Source organism: Artibeus jamaicensis, unplaced genomic scaffold (assembly GCF_021234435.1).
Source record: "Artibeus jamaicensis isolate MK-2021 breed Jamaican fruit bat unplaced genomic scaffold, CSHL_Jam_final contig_415, whole genome shotgun sequence".
Taxonomy (NCBI): Eukaryota; Metazoa; Chordata; class Mammalia; order Chiroptera; family Phyllostomidae; genus Artibeus; species Artibeus jamaicensis.
Genome location: NW_026521823.1, coordinates 22,458,127 through 22,481,128, shown reverse-complemented (window position 1 = coordinate 22,481,128; position 23,002 = coordinate 22,458,127). Strand labels below are relative to the sequence as shown.

Here is a 23,002-nt window from a genome sequence, read left to right as displayed (position 1 = left end):
AAATTACTTGCCAAGTGGTATAACTTTTAAAATGTTCTTGGTCCCCATTGTCAAATTTCTTTCCATAAACCTTATATAAATTTGTAATCCACCAGCAACATACAAGTGTCCATACATTTGTCAGGAGTTTGAATCATTTATTAATCTGTTTAATAATTTAATAGATGACAATTTTTTTGCTTCCATTGTGTATTTTCTAATTTTATTAGTTATTTCTTATTTTGTGAATTACCCATTGGTTATTATTATGGATTTCTTAAAATTTTCTTTATCAGAAATACTCATCTGTATTTTCCCAGATTTTCATTGAGCTTCTAATTGTGATTTTTCCTTTCATCAGCAGCTTTCTATGTTGCATTCCCTGTCTTATGGACTCTTCCGGTCTTCAAAGATCCCTGTAGCCCAGTCACGAAACTTTCTGACCCCGAAATCCACGCAGTCACCAAGTCCTACAACTCGACTTCTACGTATCTTGGATTGAATTTCTTTTTATTTTCAAGACACCAATTCACATTACCATAATCTTACTGTTTTGAAAGCTTCCCAGCTACATTTCCAACCTCTAGATTTCCTCTCTTCTAATCCATTCTCCACTTAAAACTCTTCAGTGGTGCTCTTTTTCGGTCAGGATAAAATCCAAACTGTTAATAAGGCTTACCAGTCCACACTCTACAGCCTTATTTCTTCCCACTTCCCATTCCTCACTCAAATTCTAACTTCATTCAGCCTCAGGGAATCATTACAATTCCTTGAGGGTTCCATGCTTTTCATCACCTTTAAGCTATTGAGCTCACTCTATGGTGTATGTGTAAAATACTCTGACCACTATGTAATTTTTTTTCAGGAAAGACTTCTGTTTGAAGTCATGCATTAGATATTCTCCTGGAAGTATTCAGTGATACCATCCCAACCTGCCTCATGCCTTCACGCTCAGGCTGAGTTAAGGGCCCTACTAAATAAGTATTCAAATGGCAAAGGGTACTTCTTTATAATATTTCCATACTGACTGCCTGTTTGTGTGACTGAGTATCCTTCCATCATCCCCAACACACACACATACATGTAAATCTTCAGAGCATAACCAACACTGTCTTCTCCCCAGCTGTATTTCAAAAATTGATCATAGCATCTGGCATGTAATCAGTTTCAGAGGACTATTTTGTTGGACAAATGAGATTAATTATATGTTTATACTGTTTTCTATAACCTATGTGGGTTTTCTTTGGTAATGGTTGGTGCTCATTTGCCATACATTAAACTCTAATAGAGTCTAGAATATGCTCTGTAGCTGTCTTTTCTATTCCAGAAATCTGTTAATTATTCTTTTAAATAATATACTTCAATATCTAGTACAAACATCCCTGATTAATTTTCTTCACTGAAATTCTATCAGCTATTTTTATTCATTCATTTCTTTCAGAAAAACTTGAAAATCATTTTGTCTGGTTCCCAAATGTTGGGATACATATTCTATTGAAACTTTTTATTAGAATTTCATGAATCATATGTAATGGTTCAGGGAGAGCTGACATTTGAGCTCTTCAATCTGCCCACCCAGGAACAGTGCTCAAAGAAGATTTTACAGTAAATACTTTTATTTTCTTCATCTCAGCACCACATTTTTCTTGAAGAGATTTTTTTCCTTGATGTTTTACATTTCTTTGTGCTACTATGAAAGAAATAATAATATAAACTGTTAATTATATGATGTATATGTGTTTATATATCATTTGCTAAGAACCTAAAATTTTCTTTTTATGTGGTGGTGCTGTAAGACAAGCAGAATCATGCAAGCTACCCTTTGCTAAAGTGGCGTTGTGATTAAATCCATGTCAGGTAGACATGAATTAAATCCTTTCAAACTTTTAACTAATGATAAAAGAGAGTTTGTTGGGAAGGAGTAGAGAAGAGAGCATGGGTTTAGGTGAGTGGTTTTTTTAAAAATGTTTTCACTAAAATTAATATAAGTCATGATATCATAAAAGTCCTAGAGGAGAACATAGGCAGAAAAATATCAGATATTTAATGCAGCAATATTTTCACTGGCACGTCCCCTAGAGCAAGGGATATAAAGGAAAGAATAAATAAATGGGACTACATCAAATTAAAAAGCTTCTGCACAGCTAAAGAAAACATTAGCAAAATAATAAGGGAACCACCCATATGGGAAAATGTATCTGCCAGTGATACTTCAAACAAGGGTTTGCTCTCCAAAATATGTAAAGAACTTACATAACTCCACTCCAGGAAGACACACAACCCAGTTAAGAATGGGCAAAGGACTGGAACAGACTTCTCCAAGGAAGACATGCGTAGGATCCAGAGACACATGAAAAGATGCTCAGCATCACTAGCCATCACAGAGATGCAAATTAAAACCACAGCGAGATACTGTTTCACACCAGTCAGAATGGCCATCATAAACAGATCAACAAATAACAAGTACCGATGAGGTTGCAGAGCAAAGGGAACCCTAGTGCACTGTTGGTGGGAATGCAGACTAATGCAGCCACTATGGAAACAATATGGAATTTCCGCAAAAAAATAAAAATGGAACTGCCCTTTGACCTGGAAATTCCACTACTGGGATTATACCCTAAGAATCTTGAAACACCAATTCAAAAGAACCTATGCACCCCAATGTCCATAACAGCACTACTTATAATAGCCACATGCTAGAACAGGATAAGTGTCCATTAGTAAATGAGTGAATCAAAAAACTGGTACATTTTCACAATGGAACACTATGGAGCAGAAAGGAAGAAAGAACTCCTACCCTTCAATACAGCATGAATGGAACTGGAGAGCATTATGCTAAGTGAAATAAGTCAGGTGGTGAAAGACAAATACCATATGATCTCATCTATAAGTGGAACATAATCGGCAAAACAAGCAAAAATATAACCAGAGGCATGAAAATAAAGAACAAACTGACAGTGCCCAGAGGGGAGAAGGGAAGGGGATAATGGTGGAAAGAAGGGGGAAGATCAAGTCAAGGAACATGTGTAAAGGAGCCATGTACAAAGGCAATGTGATGGGGGGAAGATTGAATGTGGAAGGTGAGGGGTGGGTAGGCAGGGGGGAGTAATGGGAGGGAAATGAGGACAACTGTAATTTAACAACAATAAAAAATAAAAATAAAATAAAAAACTCTCAATGTAGATGTACAATGCTTATCATGTGGCTTCTGTGCTTTTTTGGAAAATTGCCATAGTCTTTCGGGATGTGTGTATCCCAGTTTGAAAGTGTGGTTTATAGTTCACTGCTTACCCCCAAAGGTTCCATATAAAGCAAACATAATCACATTTTAGGCCAGAGAAATTGGGTATAGAAACACAGAATAAATTATTTAGATGCTTAGAACTTTCACGCATACAATTATAATGACTATTCGGGACTCAGATGTGTTCTCATGTCTAGAAGTAAGCCAGTTGTCTTTAATGGACAGCTATAAAGTGCATTCTTCCAATTAATGATCACAATAAAAGGATGATTTATATCTTTAAAAAGTATAGCAACTAATATAAAATGCAAACCTAGCCACTATAGTTGTAATTGGACAAAGTATCCACTTATGAAGAGATCTTTCCTAAATTCTAAAATCACATGAATTTTTATAATAAACTATAAATACTTACATATATGTGATAGAAACTTTTGATTAAAGAGTGAACTTAACAATTGCAGACAGATATGCAGCAATTAATACATAAAACCCTTATAAAAACCCTTATTTCAAAGTTCTTAGCAAGGGAAAAGAAATCAAGAAATGGCCTAGAAGCAGGATATCAGCAGATAACCTATATAAAACCAACAAAGATTTCTCTTAGACTGCTAGCCAAGGATTTTATCACTTCCTTCTTAAAGAACACTTTAAGTGTGTGACATTATCAGCTAAATCATGTTTACTTTAGTTAACTGCTTAGTGAATTATATGATTACATGCAGTTTATTCCACAGTATGAGTTCAGTCATTCAAAACACGTCCTCGGTTTTGTTTACAAAGTCACCAGAAAAATAAACCTCTCAGGTATCACAGTCAAAATTCCTGTGGTTAATGAAAAACCTCCCAAGAAACAGAAGTCCAGGACCATACAGCTTCACTGGTAAATTCTACCAAACATGCAAAGAAGAATGAATACCAATCCATCTCAAACTCTTTCAAAAAACAGAAGAGGAAGGAACTCTTTCAAACTCATTTATGAGGCCAGCATTACCCTGATACAAAAGTGAGACAAAAACACTCCAAGAAAATTAAATTACAAATAAATAACACTGTCCCTGGAGGTATAAATGCAAAAAGTTCAACAAAATATTAGCAAACCAAAATCAACAATACAATAAAAGGACCAACATCATAATAAAATGGGATTTATTCCAGGAATGCAAAGATGCTTCACCATTCACAAATCAGCTAATGTGTACACCATATTAACAAAATGAAGGATAAAAATTATCTGATTATCTCAATAGATGTAAAATTTCAGCCCCCTATGTGATAAAAACCTCTGATCAAGCGGGTACAGACAGAGCATACCTTAACATGATAAAAGACATGTATGACAAGACGATCACTAACACCATACCCTAAGGTGAATAGCTGAAAGAATTTCCTATATAAACAGGAACAAGACAAAGATGCCTTCTTTCACTGCTTTTTGTTACCCTCTATTTTTAAAAATTGTTGTTCAAGTACAGTTGTCTCCATTTTCCGCTCTCACTACTTTTATTCCACATAGTATTGGAAGTCCTAGCCACAGCAATTAGGCAAGAAAAAGAAATAAAAGGCATTACCTTCCTATAGAGGAGCTAACAGTTTCTGAGATTAAAGTCCCATCAACATGTTAAATAACAAGATGGATTCCATAAGACACAAATTAAAAATATACCCCATTATGTCATAGTCATATCATGTACCCTGTAATAAATTTTCAAGCGTCACTCGCTAAGAATTCTCATTTCTATGCTATTTTTGTTGTCCACTTATAAAACCAGAAAAAAGTTCAGTTATTGCTACTACATATTCAGCACAAAGAAATTGAAAAATTACTGAGGAAATTTAGTAAGACAAAAGTCAGGTAGGTGACCTGGCTTCTCATTCCAGTTCTTTTACTCTGATCTTGGCCAGTTGCTTAATGTTTATGTTTTGTTGTCCTCATCTAGAAAATTCGTGAGTTAGACTGGAAGACCCCATGCCTCTTCTAACTGAAAATTACATCAGTTGGATCTAAGATTTACATAAAGCTGAAATTTTAATAAAATTCCTGGCCTGTTTATCTACATTCTCTTTCTATCCTGACATTTAGAATCAACCAAATGTTTTACTAAAATTTGTACTGATGTCATATCTCAGTTTTCTCAATTTGATTTCTCAATGCTTGAAATACTTGTACAGCAAATACCAGAAAGATTATATCTGTGTTATCAACTGTGGAAGTGAAAGTCAGTTTTAAACTTGATCACATTTCATGCAAAGTAAAATTATTATTCACAGATGTTAAACTTTAGCTCTCTGATTACTATAAATGTTTGAAAGCCAAGTTACAAAATTCTTCAGTAAACCTTCAGGAACTGAGCCCCAGACTCGCCTAAGAGGATGTGATCTGGTCATCGAGGGAAGCAATGACAACCCTAGAACTTAAGGTGGAGCCTAGTGACACTGTGGGGAGCGCCTCTGAAGGACATAGAGCGGCTAGTTGCAAATTTTGAGTGGCACCTGCAGCTCTGCATCAGGAATGGAGATGGTGGAGGGAAAAACATGTCAGACAGGGCAATTTAGCTATTATTTGTAAAGGAATACCTGACTTAAATAACTTTTCTACTCTTATCAAAGGGCTTCTAAAACTGGTCTTTCGGGATGAGGATATAAATAGAAAGTGAAAACTCTCCCCATACACATTCATCAATGCTTAGGGTAGAAACTCAGGGCATGATGTAAAGAAGCTGAGCAGATGCACACAGAGTCCTGTGAAAACACACACCGCCCATTTAACCCCGACTTGCTTCAGTCCTTGGTACCTTAACGCAAACTGCGTGACTTTCTTAAAGGGGAAAACAGAGCGGACGGGGAATGGGTTTGGCACCTCTCCCACAGCTCGGTGACTCGTCATGTTTTTCAAAAACCCCAAATATAACTTATTATCTATAAAACAATAGGTTTCATCACTTCACTACAAGCATCATCTGTAAAAACAGGGAGGTCCTTTAAAAAAAGTTTTTATAGTCACCTGAGAAAACAGACCAGAGGGTGCTGGTCCCGTGACTGAAAGAATTTACTCTCCTATGTAGGAGGGGGCTCTCTGGCTGACAGCTCCCAAACGGAAACTCAGAAAGGCTCCTGTGTGTTTCTGAGATGCCTGCAGATGTGTAAAACTGCCAAGGAGTTGGAAGCAATGTGATCTAAATCACAATAAGGAGTCACGAGCTGTCGACAAGCAGAACAGCCCATTGGAAGCTGTCAAAATGTTAACTGGGAAAAAGACAAAGTTAATACAGTAAGTTCTCATTTTCATCATTTGCTTAGAAAACAGAGAAAGTTATGCAGGTTGAAGCAGACGTACTTATGTTTGCAAACATAATTCACCTTACCTTTCTCGAGCAGAAAACCAGGACTTTTTGTCTGAACAGCCCACGGTGATTCCCCAGGTGGCTCCAGCTGAAACTGATGCGCGTACCTGGAGTTTACTGAGTCTGGTTTCCACCTCCACCTGACTGTGGTAATGAACAGTTCAGAGGCTTCTCCCTCAGTGGCTGAGTCATTCGGGGAGGATGTGGGTGGTGTGAAAGAGGGTGTCACCTTGTATAAATACCAATTCAATGAAAACAGGCTCTCTCACAGACCTACCATCTTGGTTCAGTGAATTCTTTATATAATTTATGGCCTTGTTTGGCTAAAAAACAAAAAAACGTCCAAAAATGTGCTGGTGTTATTGTTCTTTTAACTGCTATCAACAACACACACAACTCTATCACTGACAAGGTGGCATAGTACCCAGCCCATTTTGGATTCTTAAAAAAAAAAGAAGAAGAAAACTCAGGATAGGGGAAATCTCTATCTGCCCATCGTGTCTGAAGGTTAGGATACAGATACATCCACAGGAAGTACATCACTCAGAGGAAACAAGACCCTTAAAGAGAGAAAAGTCCTTTGGAACCCTGAGATCAGAAAATATGAAAGCAATCTGTCACACAAATTCTATACATGGAGTATTTTGTAAAACTCTCAGAGGAAAATATATTCTGAAATATAAGAATTCTGATCCTTTTATTATTTCACCATATACAATAATGTGGAAAGAACGCTGTAAACTTCCTTCCCATCTGAGGGGCAGCAGCAGACTCCACCTGCACCCGAAGGGAAACTCAACCCCTGCTTCTGGTGAGGAAGGGACAATGCAGGAGGGGGCTCCTCACACACAGGTTCTGAAACACACCTTCCGTCATGGCCGCAGAGGCCATGGAGAAGTCCGGCACATCTGGAACATCGCTGAGAGGAGCCGGGTCATGAGAATTTCATGGGCCATCTTTATTAATGTCACGCCAGCAATCAACCTATCCTCCCGGCTTTCAGACAGCTCCTGAAAACGACAGTTCAGCTGAACTATAGTCACAGAAGTGACTGTAACGAGAAGTAGAAAGATTCAGATCGGAAGTCGCAGCAGTTGCAGTATGCAGCCTCCATGAACTGGGACATCAGTTCTTTAACGAGCCCTTATTCTAGGTGGAAGGATTTGAAAATCCAAAATGGAAAATGTTCTTCAAAGTAACATACGTACACATGTGTATGTTTATTCTGCCCTTTTATGGAATGTTATATATGTAAAATATGATAGAACTACATTTTAAATTTCTGCAATGCCCATAAATGCTGGCTGGATTGAGGTTGGATGTTAGTACTACAGATGAGAAAGTTAAAAAACCAAAGTATGATGTGGCTGAACTAAAAAAGTAAATTAAAAGCTATATTCAGCATTCATCTGGCCAAATGAAGGGCTAACACAGTTTCAGAGCTGATTTGTAGGGACAGGTAGTGACCTCCATTATATGGAATGTTTAAATGTATGTTTCTGTTCTTCATAAAATATAGAACCAGAAAAATAAGTTCTTACCATGTAATGAAGTAAAATGTACTGCTCAGAGTACATTTAAGGCTTCCGAGCTTTTAAGCAATTATTTCTGCACATAATTGAGGGTTGCTCTTATTTTTCATACCAGGAACCCACACCACTAAACCACACCAGTGTCCTTTCATTTGGAACCACATTTTTTATTCCAAAAAAAGAGCTAGTTCTAAATGCTGGGGGGGAAATTCATACCTTATCACTAAACAGGCATTCAGCAAAGAATCTACCCAAAATTAAGAATTTCAGCCTGTGAAGAAGTCAGTCAAGAACGTGCATGGGTGTGGAGGTGGCCAACTAGGTTTGGCCTTGGTCTCACTCAGGCCTTGAACTAGGAAGCCTTGAGCATACTTAGAATACCTTGACTCCGCCATGCCTCTTTCACTGTGAGTGTCGGAGTTCCTGAGGTCTGTTTGGAGCAGGTGTTCCTAGGCCTGGGTTGGCACGTGTTATTCTTGGTTGGCACTGCTGAGTGCTGGCTGCCCCAGGAGACACCACGAGGTTTGTAGGATAGATTTGGACTCCCCCGCATGAGCGCCATGGTTAATTAGCGGTGTCTGCCGCCACGCCCAGACGGGGGAAGTGTTGGCTGACCCTATCTCCTGACACAAGACAGTGCTTTTTCTATGTATTGGATCCAATGAAACAACCAGCCAGAAAACGGCACTTATTCCTACATAATAATGAAGATAGAAGAATTTATGCAGCACTTTGAATGTGCCAGGCATTTTTCTAACTGCTTGTCATACATTAAGTTAATAATTGTTATTAAATGGTTGTTCCCTCCCGCTATGGTCTGAATGTTTGTGGTCACTCATGCCCTGACAAATCCTTATGTTGAAATCCTGACCCCCAAAGATGATGCTATGCAGAGGGGAGGCCTTTGGGAAGTGCTTAGGTCAAGTGGGTAGAGTGCTCATGAACGAATTAGTATCCTTGTAAGAAGCCCTGCAGAGTTCCTTCCACCATGTGAGGACACAGCAAGAAGGCTGCTGCTATGAGTGAGGACAAGGGCCCTCACCCAAGCACGCTGGCACCCTGGTGTCAGATTCCAGCCTCCGGAATGTGAGAATCAAACTTCTGTTGTTTTTAAGCCGCCTCCTTGATGGTATATTGTTAAAGCAACTGGAACGGACTAAGATACTTCCTCACCCCAGAAAGAATCCCAAAGTGAGGCTGAAAATGCAGAAAATACTGATAGAGCAAATCAGCATTTCTAACTACCGATATTGGGCTGGGCTTTTTTGAGGGTTCAAAAGATAGAGGGTTCCCAATTGTCCTCCCAGGTGGAGAAAGTGTGTGCAATGTGCCTGTTAAAACAAGAGTATATCATTATGGGGATAATCAGGGAACCAATTCTCTTTGGCTGGGCGTGGATGGATGCCAGAATTAATGACTTGCTGTCAGCACTGCTAGAGCTGGTGTGTTGTTTCATTCGCGTCGATGGCGCCCCTGCAAAGCAGGTGCAGAGCACAGCAGAGAGCCCCAGGAGATGAGAACCCATTTTCTGTGCAGACCCACTATTCACTATGGCAAACCTTTTATCCCTTTGCCCAGGGCTTCCCTGGTGCAGTAAGACTTGTGAGATCGATCTCTTTACCAACTAGACTGATCACAATGAAAACATCAGGTGTCTTAAACCGGGACCTCAAACCCGTGCTCCAACCAGCAACATCAGGAGGAACCAAGAAGATTCAGGCTAGAGTTCCTAGCTTTCTGAGTCTTCTTCGTGCTTCAAACAGGCAACTAACTACTCTTGCCCAATGAAACCAGCCAAGACTAGGCATGGCTGGTGATGGTCATAACAATGATAATAAAAATATGGGTAACAACACAACAATAGTGTAAGTATGCACCAATCGCTGCTGTGTGCACCACATGTATTATTTCATTTGATCCTCACAAAAACCCTACTCTCTAAGGACCTGTTATTATATCTGTGACAGAGAAAAGAAAACAAAAGTGCAAGGTCACAGAGCGAGGAAGTAGATGTGTCCAAAACTCCAGCCTAGCTAGCCTGGCTGCAGAGACCACATTCTGGGACAGGAAGCCCTACCATCTCTCCAAAGCACCAGAAAGAACAGGCACTTGAGTCAGGAGACTGTGGCCAGACTACAGGGTGAGCTAGATTTACAGCAGGCCCGCGCCCTGACTATTAGGTGACAGAAAAGAACTGGCTTTTAGCAGATTCTGAGAGATACACTTGCTGGATCCAAGGATTTGTACTTTTTAACTTTGGTAGATAAATCTTACCAAACTGTCCTCTGTAATGGGTTTACTAGTTTATTCCTCCTGTTTGAATTTGTTTCTTTCATCATTTGTTCATTTAACAAATATTAGGCACCCAATATGCTTCTAGAACTGCTTCAGTCCCAAAGGACAGAAAAATCAGAGAGGCCTGGTGCTTGCTCTCCTGGAATTCACCTTGTTCAGAGAGACGGATGAATCAAACAGCTGCAATGCACCAGAATGGAGTAACACAAAGCAATGTTCCAGGCTGGGTAAGGGCAGTAGAGAGACGAAGAATTCCACCTGGACCTTGGAGGTGATGGGGACTGAGTTTTAAAGTTTGAGTGGACACTAAATAGATGGTCAAGAGGAAAAAAGAGCCATTCATCCACTCTGCCTTCCTGGATTGTCTTCTTAACATCTTCCAGATTTGTGTGTATGAATGTAGGTCATGGTTTGGCAGTCTCTGCAATCACCAATCTGGCCAATTAGTGGGGGAAGTAGGAGGAGATGTAATGGAGTAGGCAGGACTTGCAGCCAAGCTCTTCTCAGCAGTGCCGAGGTGGACAAATCCCGCTTGAAAGGTTTTCCACTCATTCCTATACCCCCAAACCAGCATGTTTGCTGCCCAGCAGTACTTGGGGGGCTATGCGTCTACATTTTCCTAGTCTCATGGCTAGAGAAACATGAGATACAGCAAATATACCTTAATCCTTCTGGCCACAGGCTGAAGTAAACAATCCCACGAAGATAGGAAGAATGGCTCTTCCTTCCACTGAAAAACTTAGAATTGCAAATCTAATTTTATAATTAAAGCCTTATTTTTAAATCTAGATAGTTATTTCATAATTTTATAATAATCATTGCTGATTTCGTAATTTCATGATCATCATTTCTGATTTTTTTTCAGTTTGCAGGCAATTCTTCCACTTTACACTAGTCTCTTCATCACCAAATATTTCATAGACCAGGCCTTTCCATTTGTCCTTATTGTATCTAAATACATAGATAGCACAGTTCTTGACTCAGAACAGCACTTAGTACTAGCTCTTTAATGAAGGAATAATGGTTGTTAAAACCATTTAACAAGGAAGGGAGGAAGGAGGGAGGGAGGGAAGGAGAGAGAGAATAAAATAAAATGGTCAAAAAGAAAATTGTGGGAAAAGTCTAGGATATTTTGTACCTTTCAATTGGTAGAAAAATGTCAGAATCATACATCTGACCCCAAATCAAGCCAATTAAAGTTTTCACCTCATGAAAAAAAAGGAAAAAAAAATAAAAGAAGAACCACTGACTTGTGAACAGAACACCCAAATGGAAGCTCAGCTGGAATTCCTAACACCCTGCTGGTCACATACACACATTTCTGCAATGTGACCTGGCCTCCTGAGGTCTCCCCACACACAAGCCATCAGTCTCACTGCTACCCATGAACAATGCTGACAGACCATCCTGAAACTCTAGGCGCATGATTACAAAGCAACTCGGTAAGTCAAGTTGGTGTGCTTCAGATCAGAGCTGTGCGGATTTACGTCTTCTTTGTGTAGAATAACTAGACTGCTGCATGTAACCCTCCCAGCACAGGAGGTTTGGTGTGAAGATTCAGGGGACCAAAAGGAAGACAGGATGCAGTGTCAGCAGCCTTTCTGAGAAATTAAATATTTCCTGCTGGTTACTTTGCAAAAGCAACACAAGCTGTTTGGCACAACTCTGGGTGGCTAATAGCAACTCCACAAGTGTCCTTACCCATGACTCAGTTCCCCTACCTCTGACTGTCTTCCTGCTTCTTCTCCCCAACATGGTACCAATTTAACACAGTCTCTGCAAGTATCAGTTTAAATCCCCCAGGAGAGATCTATCTGAGTTGGTCTGCCACCACCGCACCCCTGGCTCCCATAAGTAGGGGTCTGCACCAGCCTGTCTCCGGGGCTTCTGGAGAGCCATGAGAGGACAGTTTTGCCTGGACACCCACCTTACATCACTCGACTGTGACCAAAGCACCAGCACTGCATGGTTCAAAGCACAGTTCCCCTTAGCCTTGCACACACTCAGCAGTGGGTTCCAGGCATAGCACACGTCGTGTTATAACTGCCTCCAGAGTAAAGACACCGCTGAACGTGAGTGTTCCGAAACAAATGCCATCATGTGACTCCCCAGCTTCAAGCTCATTGTAACTTCCCAGTGCCTCCTAAAATTGAAAGACCTTATATCCATATAGGACTGACTATATGGTCTAATGCAGTAGACACTAACCATGTGTGGCTATTTAAACTTAAATTAATCAAATTATAATTAAATAAATAAATTTTAAAATTATGTTCTATAGTTGCACAAGCCACACGGCAAATACCATACCTGACAGAACAGACAGGATAAGCAGAAGGCTGATCTAGACGCCTCTTAAAGCTACTTTCAACAGTTCCAGGCTCATCTCCCACCTCTTCCCTCGTGCACCCTCACAGAAATGCTCTCACCACATAAAAATCCTTGCTGTTGCCCAAACACACGGTATAGCTCAGGCCTTTAATGTTTGTCCTTAAGCCGTTTTTGTGACCTGGAATATCCTTGATTCTTGTGCATCTAGTAATGTCTTACTTACCTCTAAAGCCCAGCAAGCACATAACCTACCATCTCACACCCCAATTACAGGCAGGTACCCCCTTCCTTTCTGCTCCAAGGAGACTCTATATGCCCTTATTACAGCACTTAACTGCAGTATGTGATAAACTAGTTGAACCCAGCGTACCGCATACACTTCTAGACGACCTGCGGAGTGCAGACAGTGTGGCTAGTGCATAAGAGCACAACTCGGGTGCCATACGGCAACTGCCCGTGACTACTTGTGCAACCTCATTCTAGTCATTTAGCTCCTGTCTCGGTTTCCTCATCTGCAAATTGGGATAATAAAATAATGTTCCCTACATAGGGTCCTGGTGACAATTGCGTTAATATAGAAAAAGCACTTAGAATAGGTCCTGCAACTTAGTAAGGTGCTGCTACCTAAAAATTAGCTATTAGTAAGACATGATGCTCACTCAGTGCATGTGGTGCTAAAGAGGGGCTCCCTTTCTTCAAGCAGGTTTTTCTATTTGAATTCCTTCAGGCATGTAAGGGGGAGGCAAAAGGCTCTGAGTCTTTTGTTTCTTAGAAATAACCAGTTTCCAAAAAAGGGGGCATATTTTGGTATTACCAAGTCTGCTCCTCCTGAGGATCTTCACATCTAAAACCCATGTTTAGTCCTAGACAAATAGTTTTATAATGTTCGTTACAGAGTTTAACCATTGGATACAGCTGAGCAGGCAGGGAAGAATTGCGCACAGTCTGTCTGTCTGTCTGTTAAGAGTCCCTTTGTTTCTGCAAGGCATGGCAAGATGTATTTACCAAACATTTGTTCCCTCTCCTCTACTTAAGAATTGCCTACTTTCCCTTTGAAGTCCGAGCCAGTACCTGCTTTTCTCCTGAGCTCAGAATCGCATAAAGCCTCAGCTGCCTGTGTTGTCCTATGTTCTTAGGGAGCCCCTGAGGACATAGTAAATTTGGTTCTTTTCTCCAGTTAATCTGTCTCATGTCAAGTTGACTGTTAAACTAGCCAGTAGAAGAATTTAGAAGGGTAGGAGAAAAAATTTTTTTCCTCCTCTACAAGCCTCTCAAGACTCAGTTTCCTGGAACTTAGTGATGAATTATTGATGGAGTTGTTAAAAGACTTATCGTGCAAGAAACTCGTCTTTTAACTGAGAAAGGATTATTTATGGGCACTAGAATGAGAGGTGCTTATGTGTATTTCCGTGTTTACTGTAGTGTTCAATAACTCCTTTTTTTATATGGCAACTTATTATTTACATTCTCTTCCATTTGATTGGCTTGGCATTTGTCTCTTCTTAGTGGCAATCTTTCCTTTCCTCAGTGTTTTCATATCTATCACAATAGTGTTTTGTTTCTTTCTTGAACCTATTTTATTTCTCCTTTTATAATACACTATTATATTAGTTTCCCATTGCTGCTGTAATGAACTACCACAGAGTTAGTGCCTTAACACCTCACTGTTATCTGATGCTTCTGGAGGTCAGTTGCACTGGGTTGAAGTTATTGTGTTGGCAGGGCTGGTCCCCTTGGAGGTTCTGAGGGAAAAATCCATTTCTGCCTTTTTCACATTCGAGAGGCCACCTGCGCCCCTTGATTCATGACCCCTTCCTTGCATCATTCCAACCTCTTGCTCCGTCATTACATGCCCTACTTCTGACTCTGCTCGGTCATAACATCTCCTTCTGACTCCAATCCTTCTGTCTCTGTCTCATAAGGATGTGTGTGATTACGTTGAGCCCACAGATAATCTCAAGACCCAAATTTACTCTTATGTGCAAAGTCCCTTCTGCCAAGCAAGGTAACGTGGTCACAGGTTCCAGATGCTATGGACATCTTTGGGAGAACACTACTCAGTCTGCGGCACCTGTTACGTTTTTACACTTTCTCAGTGTTCTTCATAACTCTGTCAGTTTCCACAATTTAAAAAGCTAAACATCTTGTTAGGTAAACAAAAGTTCAAAACGCATGCAATTTTTGGATTTAGTAAATAAATACAAAAAAGTCTATGCTCATAAAAACAGGTGATATCTTTAGGGCCACATCTAAAATTGTATATATTAAAAATCTCATAAAATGTTACAAACACATGCAATACTCATACAATACACATGCAGTATTAACAGACATGTTTTCAAATAATCACTGCATGCTTGAGTGTTGGTTTCAAGCTAACTCTTGGGGAAAACATACCTAAAATCTATATATTACCTGTGTAAAGACATACACATACCTCCACAGTCATATTTACACATGTCATACACCCATATTTATGCATGTATCTCATATTTATTAGCTTTACACATGTAGGGCACATACGCATTAAATTTACACATCAACACACACACGTGCCAGTAGCTCTCCCTGTGTTTATCTTCCCTCTTAGAATGTGAAGGTCTGCAGGGCCGGAGCCCAAGCTGGGCCTGACCTAGCCAGGTTGCAGTGACTGTGTCTTCATCAACACCTTCACATTACCGTGTGACATGTGAACACGGAATAGAAGACACCTGACCGGAAATGACATCATCAGGCCCCTTTTTCCCCTGTACCTCCGTCCCCAGTGTCTCGGCCTTTGGTGGACCAGATCAGAGAACGGCGGTTCAGATGGTTCTCCCCAGTCACGTCTGTGTCTCTGTTGCTGTTTTTGTTCACCTCCTACACATTCTGATCAACTGAGACTCCCCAGATTGTGTCCTGCTCCTTCTCCATACGCAGCCTCTGAAAAGCCCCCACTGACCACACCTGCAGCTCCTCCCTCTCTCGTCTGCGCCCACCCCTCCCCCGATGTCCTTCTCCTCCCTTGCTCTCCTCACAATTCCCCTCCAGTCCCCTATGTTCCTTACGTTGTATAATCTAAGTATAAATCCTGTAGAAGAGAGCAGGGATTCCAGGAACATTTTAATTTCCAAGCATTATTTAAACTAATAGGTTAGCTTTACTGAAACAAAATTACTAAAATTAGTGATATCCCTAGAAAACAGTGATTTTTAAATACTCTCAAATTGGCACACCTTATTATTGCTCTGATCTCATAATAATTCCCCCTTCCAACACCTCAGCCCTCTCCTTTAAAAACTTACGTTTTTTTATAGTTTCAGATATCTACCATAAAAACAAACCTTGAATTTTACCAGTTCTACCACTAATACCTAAAGCAGAGAAGTAAACAAAGTGAGGAAATTTTCAACTAACAAACCAAATTCCCAAGGCAGGCTAAAAAGTAATCTAAAGACTCTATTAAATTCATTTATATATATAAAAGACATTACTGACCTATAATTCCAAAGTCACTGCCATTTAAAATATGAGAGTTACCAAAAACAAAGTGCATTGCACAGAACATTTCCTCCCCATTGGGAAATTTCCACAAAGTTGTCAAGAACCTCATTCACAAATCCTGCATTAGCAATAAAACATGATGCTCCTTGGCTGTGAGCACAGGTAGAGACAAAGGTCGATATGACATCATCAAGAGAATGAAAATGTTATCAAATAAAAATAAAAAGCTTTTATTATTAACATAACTGATACAACTTAGCATCAACCCTCCTCTTTGTTTTTTCTTTTTTCTATGGCCACAGGTTAGCGATCTTTTTCTGAATGGGCCAGATAGTAAATATTGACTATTTTATTCAAGGCTTTGTGAGCAATGTCCAATAACTCAGCTCTGCTGTTGCAGCATAACGATAAAATGGTAAAAGAAAATGGATGTGGAAGAATGGCCTGCGGTCACCAGAGCTGGCAGTTCTGTGCCACTAACACGAGGGGGAAAACATGCCTCTTATTTTTCCTCCTCTCCCTGTGGAGGGGAAATGCTAAAAAAGATCATAAACATTCAGTTAACACCTCATTTTCAAGACAAAAATCCTGAGGTTCTGAATGGTCAGGTGATTTGCCAAAGACCCAACAACTTCTTTTGTGTGGCGGTGAGACCTGAGCCCATTCAAAACCGTGGCACCCTTCTGGACCACTTGCTGTGCCAGATGGGCCAAGGAGCACTTGCACCTTATCTGATTCCAGCCTTGCAACTCCCTCAAGTACTTTTATCATCTTCATTTCACTGATGAAGAAACTGAGATTCACAGAGGTTAAGCAACATGCTCCGAGTTTCACAGCAGGTACATGCTACAAGGGAGTCAGGGCTTTTAACTCTGCCGTTGGCTGCTGCTACTCCTGCCGCTGCTGTGGCAACATCCCACCCTCCCGCTTCCCAGGGGATGCTATTCCTTGGTTCGCTCAAGAAACAGCCTTTTCATTTCAGCACACGCATTTTCTGTCCTTGGAAGCCAACGAGACTCCCCACTGTTGTATCTGCCCTAAGCCGTCCTGGTTAGGAGTTTCCCCCGCTCCGAGGCACTCACATAACCTGACTCGTTGATCCAGTCAAACTGTAATTCTGCAACACAGAAACAGGGAGCGGACCTCGACTTGACGCACCCACGGCCAACCCTGCACAAGAGGCCGAGAAATGCAAGTGTTTGATGTTGGCTTGCGCAATGCCAATCCGAGAGGGCCCAGGTAGGTGTCCCTCCCACTCTGTTAGATGCCCGGGGCAGCTCTCTCCTCCTGCCAGGAAGGCCCCAGGCAAACTGGGCTGTAATTCCCTTTTATCTCACAGCTAAAAAATGTGATTCTTTGAGAAAGGCCTTCCCAGCACCCAGAACTTCATGCCACAGTGGAATCCGCCCTCTTTACCCATGTTATTTTTCCGTATGCCCTGTCAGACCAGTAGGTACAGAAAGTGTAGGAAGAAATAGAGACATTGAGTGCATGCGTGTCTGAATACATGTATTTCTTTATGAAGGTTTGGAAAGTATCACAACTGAAGCCTCCACCATTCAAAGAAAAAAGCCATCATGGGCTAAATGGCAAGCTATGAGCTGAAAAAGGAAATGTTTTGTAAGCGATGTGTTCATGTCCCAGAATTAAGTATTATTCTTCACAAATCTTACACATAAATGTAAGCCACCATTACTTGTTCATTTACTTAAGACCTACCCACTTTTGCTTTCATTTCAGACTACAGGAAAGGGCTCATGTAAAGTGCATGACCCTCAGAGCACTGAAACCTATAAGCATACAGTTCCTCTCTGCCTTTCCTTTCCCACCCAAGCTGCCTTTTGCCTCTGTTAAAAGGGATAGGTTCGCACAGGAGCAAACTGCTGTCTTGCAGGAAGGGGAATTCTTAGCAGGGCCCATGGAGCTGCCTGGTAGTGTCTAGTGTCCTTCACTCTTTCATTCAAACCTGGAAGATTCCTCCAGGGGTAAGAAACCAACAACTGGAGTCGAATTAGGTGAGGCAGCCCACAGGAATCTCTAGTAAAGTGACACAAGACTGGGATAGCAAAGCAATGGGTCACGTAGTCAAAAGAGGCGTATTAAATACCTTCCTTCCCCTTTCACTCACCCAGCAGAGCCCATGGCAGAGAGAGGGGGGTGGGGGGGGAGTTGGGCGGGGGGTTGTCTTTCAGAGGCCTGCTAGGTTGACTGAAAAGATTAGAAGGCAAGAAGGCCAACATATTTCACACAACTGTGTGATTTGTCAAAATAGCAGAGGCAAATCAAGAAATGTTAAAAGTTATGTTGTGCAAGTAACTTACTGAAGGGGAACAGTTATTTTAAATAACTAAAAAAATAATTACCATCAAAGCCCTGGCTGGTGTAGCTCAGTGGACTGAGCGCAGGCCTTCGAACCAGAGTATCGTGGTTCGATTCCCAGTCAGGGCACATGCCTGGGTTGCAGGCCAGTTCCCGGCAGGAGACACAAGAGAGGCAACCATACACTGATATTTCTCTCCCTCTCTCCTTCCCTTCCCCTCTAAAAATAAATAAATAAAGTCTTTTTAAAAATTACCATCAAGAGGATCTCACTGAAGCACTCCAGATACCCCTGGGCACATGCCTACCCACAGTAAACAAACCTAATGCTGTGCCTGACAGTTCCTTTGCCACGTGAATGGCTGGGCTGCTTCCCGGGTCTCCCCAGGAGGGCGCGCAGCACTCCCTGTGGGCTGACCCACCCTTCGCAGCCAGATCTGACAAGGCCTGAGCAAATATGCTGGCGGAGGCGGAGGCAGAGGCAGAGGCATTTGGTAGCTAGGTTTTCCTCACTGGGTGCAGCAGAAGAGCAAGTTCCTCAGCTAGGGGCCAAGGATTATTACAGCCTCTCTAGAGGAAAGCACTTGTCTGTATGCAGAAATCCAAGTTTACATTAAAATGACTGTCGCCTTGCTTCCCTTTGCTACTGATGTCTAAAATATGGACCCAAAAAATCCAAACACAATGAAACTTACTGTGAGAAATGTCACTTGTACTGCACCAAGTAAAGGGTTGAACTAACATAGGATCCTTTGCATAAACATCCCATCAACTTCCCTCTTGTCTTTCTTCCTTCCCTTCATGGACCACCAGAGAGCTCCTGACCTTCAAGATGCACTGTGGGAACCCAGTAAGGATGACTCAAGGGCCCACACAAATCCCACATGAATATTTAACATCCCAGGAGGGACAATAGGCCCAGGCCCGGAACAGGCCCTCCTTCACGGGGTCCTTTTTCCACCCTACAGGGCACTATGTGTATGGAGAGATGATGCCTCTTTAACTATAACCTGTTTCCACAGGCCACAGTAGTCAAGGGAAAAGTCAAAGGCTGGAGAGTGATTTGATTCCAGACCCTACCGTTTTATCTCAAGGATTCCTACTAGACCCCATTGAGGTCTGTCACTATCCTTCTGTATCTGTTGCAGTTCTGCCTAATTTGGACACAATACAATATTGGGTCAAAAGGTATTCTGTTGGCCTACAGAGGGGTAAAACTCTTTCTCTACTTGAGGGAGGGAATCTTATGCTGAGTGGGTGAGCTGAGAGACTGGAGAGGTGAGCCAAGTTGTCACTCTGAGCAAAAGGCTGAGTCTCCTGTTAATACTCAATGGCCCTGTGAATCATCTGTGAACTAGACATGACCCCCTTGAATGCTAGCATGAAATGGGTGGGGCACTGCAGGATTTTTTTCATTCTTGTTATTTTTTTTCAGTAAGGAAGACTGACTTGTCAATGGGCAGGGGTAGATGAATCAATTAAGCCAGTTCCTGGAGACCAGAAAAACAAACTATAAAACAATAAAGATGTTGGGAGAAAGGAGTCACAGCAAATGTATGTCGGATGGTATCAATCCTTAGAAACCGGAGTTACCACAGGTACAGAAAGCTATACTGTCTCTTTGTGTGTGCTGGAGCAAAAATACTAATGAAAAGTGGTTTACACTGCCCACTCACCTGTACCCTCTGCTGTCTATATTTCCCAGGTCAATTTTCAGGAGGAAAATACTCACAGCCGAAGATCAACTACACATCATAGGATCTGCGCAGGACGGAGGAGAAGGAAATTGATGCATCTTATAATTCTGTCATGTCCTAAAATCTACTGGAGTCATCTTTTTGAAGAAAGTTATTAAAAAGCAAGATGTTAGAGAGAAGGATTGTGACTTATGGAGTAATTGGGAGTAAGAGACCCCCTAGAGTTGCTGGGCTCTAGAAAAGTACTACCCCCAAATTTTTATTGCATATCTCTACCAACATTAAAACATTTTGAGTACATACCACCTATATAATACATTGACTTTGTTTGTGTGCTTCTCTGCATTTTTTGTTGTGCAGATTATCTGTGGCTAACCCAGCAATATTTGCCTCCCAAGAGCTGTTACTGACAAAGGCTAAAAGACGAGGAACTACATGTCTCAGATCCCTGCAGCAGGATTTTACACTATATTCTCACATGAGCTTTGGTAGGTGAGAGAAAAGCAGAAATCACAACATTGTTCCTCTGTCCCTGGAAAGTATCTCACGTGCTTTGGCAGATTTTAGGTGTAACATGTTTCCAGAAGCTTCCGGGCATCCTCCCATGAGTTCTTTCATTTTAGTGGTGAACAGGTAGCTGAATCATAGTCTACCACTTCCTGCAATTCCTGCAAGGCCTGATTTCCTGAAACCACCAGCAGGTCTGCTACTCATCCTCCCAGCCTTTCGGTTTCCTTAGCAGAAATTCAACTGACCTGTATTCTTTTAAACCATTCCTTAGTAACATACATCACAGAAATAAAATAGAATATCATAAATACTGTTTTATTTTATAAATGGCATATAAATGTTTTTGTCAATAAAAATGTTAGTGTATAATCAATTCTTTTCAATTAATAGCACATAGTTTTGACCTATGATTCTGAATTTATTTTTTCAATATTTACTTTTAGTAGCTATAAGAGCTAAAAACAGATATTCCAAAAATATAGAGATTAAATTAAAAATGAACCTCATTATGCATACTAAATTGTGATATGCAAGAAAACTATGATATGCAGAAAATTATAAAACTTTTCAGAGGGACATTAAATAATAACTAAATAAAAAGGAAAGAGATCTTGTGTTCTTGGATAGAAAGATTTAATACTAGGAAAAGCAGTAATTTTTCTCCAAATCTATAGACTTAATGCAGTTCCAATCAAAACATCAACAGAGTTCTTCATGGAGTTTGATGAGTTGATTTCGTAGATGAGAGGAAATACCCAAGAACTTTCTCAATAAGAAGGCAGGGTTAGGGCACAGGACTTGTGCCCTCAGATGCAAGAAGTTCTTAGGAAGCTGTAGTAATTATGGAAATTTTTTGATTGTAAGATGCACTGGACCGAACATAAGATGCCCCTAAGTTTTAGAGGAAGAAAATAGGAAAAAAAATTTGGAGCAAATAATGTGGTAAAATATTTAATAACATCTGCTCCCCCACCACAGAGAGCCAGCTAAGCTACCTTTGGACTATAAGACACACCCCCGTTCCTCCCAAATTTGGGGGGAAGTGCATCTTATAGTCTGAAAAATACAGTAATACAATGCTGCATAGGGATCAATAGATAAATTGATCAATTGGACAAATACCACAGAAAAAAATCCCACACGAATGTTTAACTTGGCTAAACCACAGAGCTGAACATAGTAAGCCACCCAGTTCATGGTACCTGATCATGGCAACCCTGACTAACTAATGTAATCTTCAAGCTGGAACTTCTGACAGCCTCTTCCATATTTCAAGGTTTACATGAGCCTACAGCACAGACTGAAACATACTGGCCCTTTCTGCAGAATGACTTCTGTGTGGCTGCTTTGGCATTGTTACAGAAAAAAAGGCAACTAATGAATATTATTAGATCCTAAACCCTCTCATAAAATTCTCCTCTCATCTTCTGATTACAAAATTACATTTCACCTGATTACTGCAAACATAGGCATCAGCCCTCCATCTTTTTGGTGATAATTAGTGTTTATTTTGTTGACAACAGCGTAGAAGCCTGTCGTTATTAATAGCTAAGTAATATTCCTTTACGTTCGTGCAATCTATAAAATGGTTGCCGTGAAAAGGTTAAAGTCATTACTAGGGAAGTGACATGAATCACAGATTGCAAGAGACATTGGAGCCAACCTGAAAACCACACTTTTCAGCAAACCAGCCCCTTCCAGGCTGCTACTCTCTGTATACCATTCAAAACCAAGAGAATCTAACAGGGCAGAACATAGAGGCAGCTAAGCAACAAGGACACATAGTCCCAGAGCACAGCTACATGGCTATGCTCACATAAGAGAAGCCATATTCTCCAAGTACAAAACACCTGGTGTGAAAATCTTGCTAAGGTTTGTAGAGCAACTAGACTTCAGTTTGATTTAGGTGATCAAGACCACTGTCCTCAAGATGCAGAGAAAGAGAATCCTTTGTCCTAACTAATAAGGGCTCTGATCTAAAATGTGACTGCCTATCACACTGAGTCAAGTGTGTTCCGTGAGCCATCTTCTGTGGCTGCAGACGGCTAACGAAGACCATGCCTTCCCAGGAGTCAGGTCAGGAGCATGGCCAGTACTGCAGTTAGAGAACTAGGAACCTTAAGGAGGGACAGGCACCACCAGGAAAGCACAGTTCAGGAGCCTGCTGATCGGAACTCACACTAAGTGTGCTGGCCACTGAAAACAGTTCAGAAAAATCTTCTCAGCATCGTGGCTATCAGGAGGGTAGACAGTGCAGAAAGAAACCAG

General features: G+C 41.0%; 1 protein-coding gene across 5 annotated transcripts in view; it reads right to left on the bottom strand.

The window, feature by feature from the left end:
• The window catches only part of SCEL (sciellin), a 155,245-nt gene that overhangs the window by 95,746 nt on the left and 36,497 nt on the right, over positions 1–23,002 (bottom strand). For 3 of the 5 annotated variants that reach the window (XM_053665458.1, XM_053665462.1, XM_053665459.1), the window contains exon 1: positions 6,589–6,737. The exons of 1 other annotated variant lie outside the window; for it this stretch is intronic. The gene's annotated coding sequence lies outside the window, so the exon portion shown is untranslated. Of the gene's footprint in view, positions 1–6,588; positions 6,742–23,002 lie in introns of those variants that run through there. One more of the 5 variants, XM_053665461.1, reaches the window with a different exon arrangement.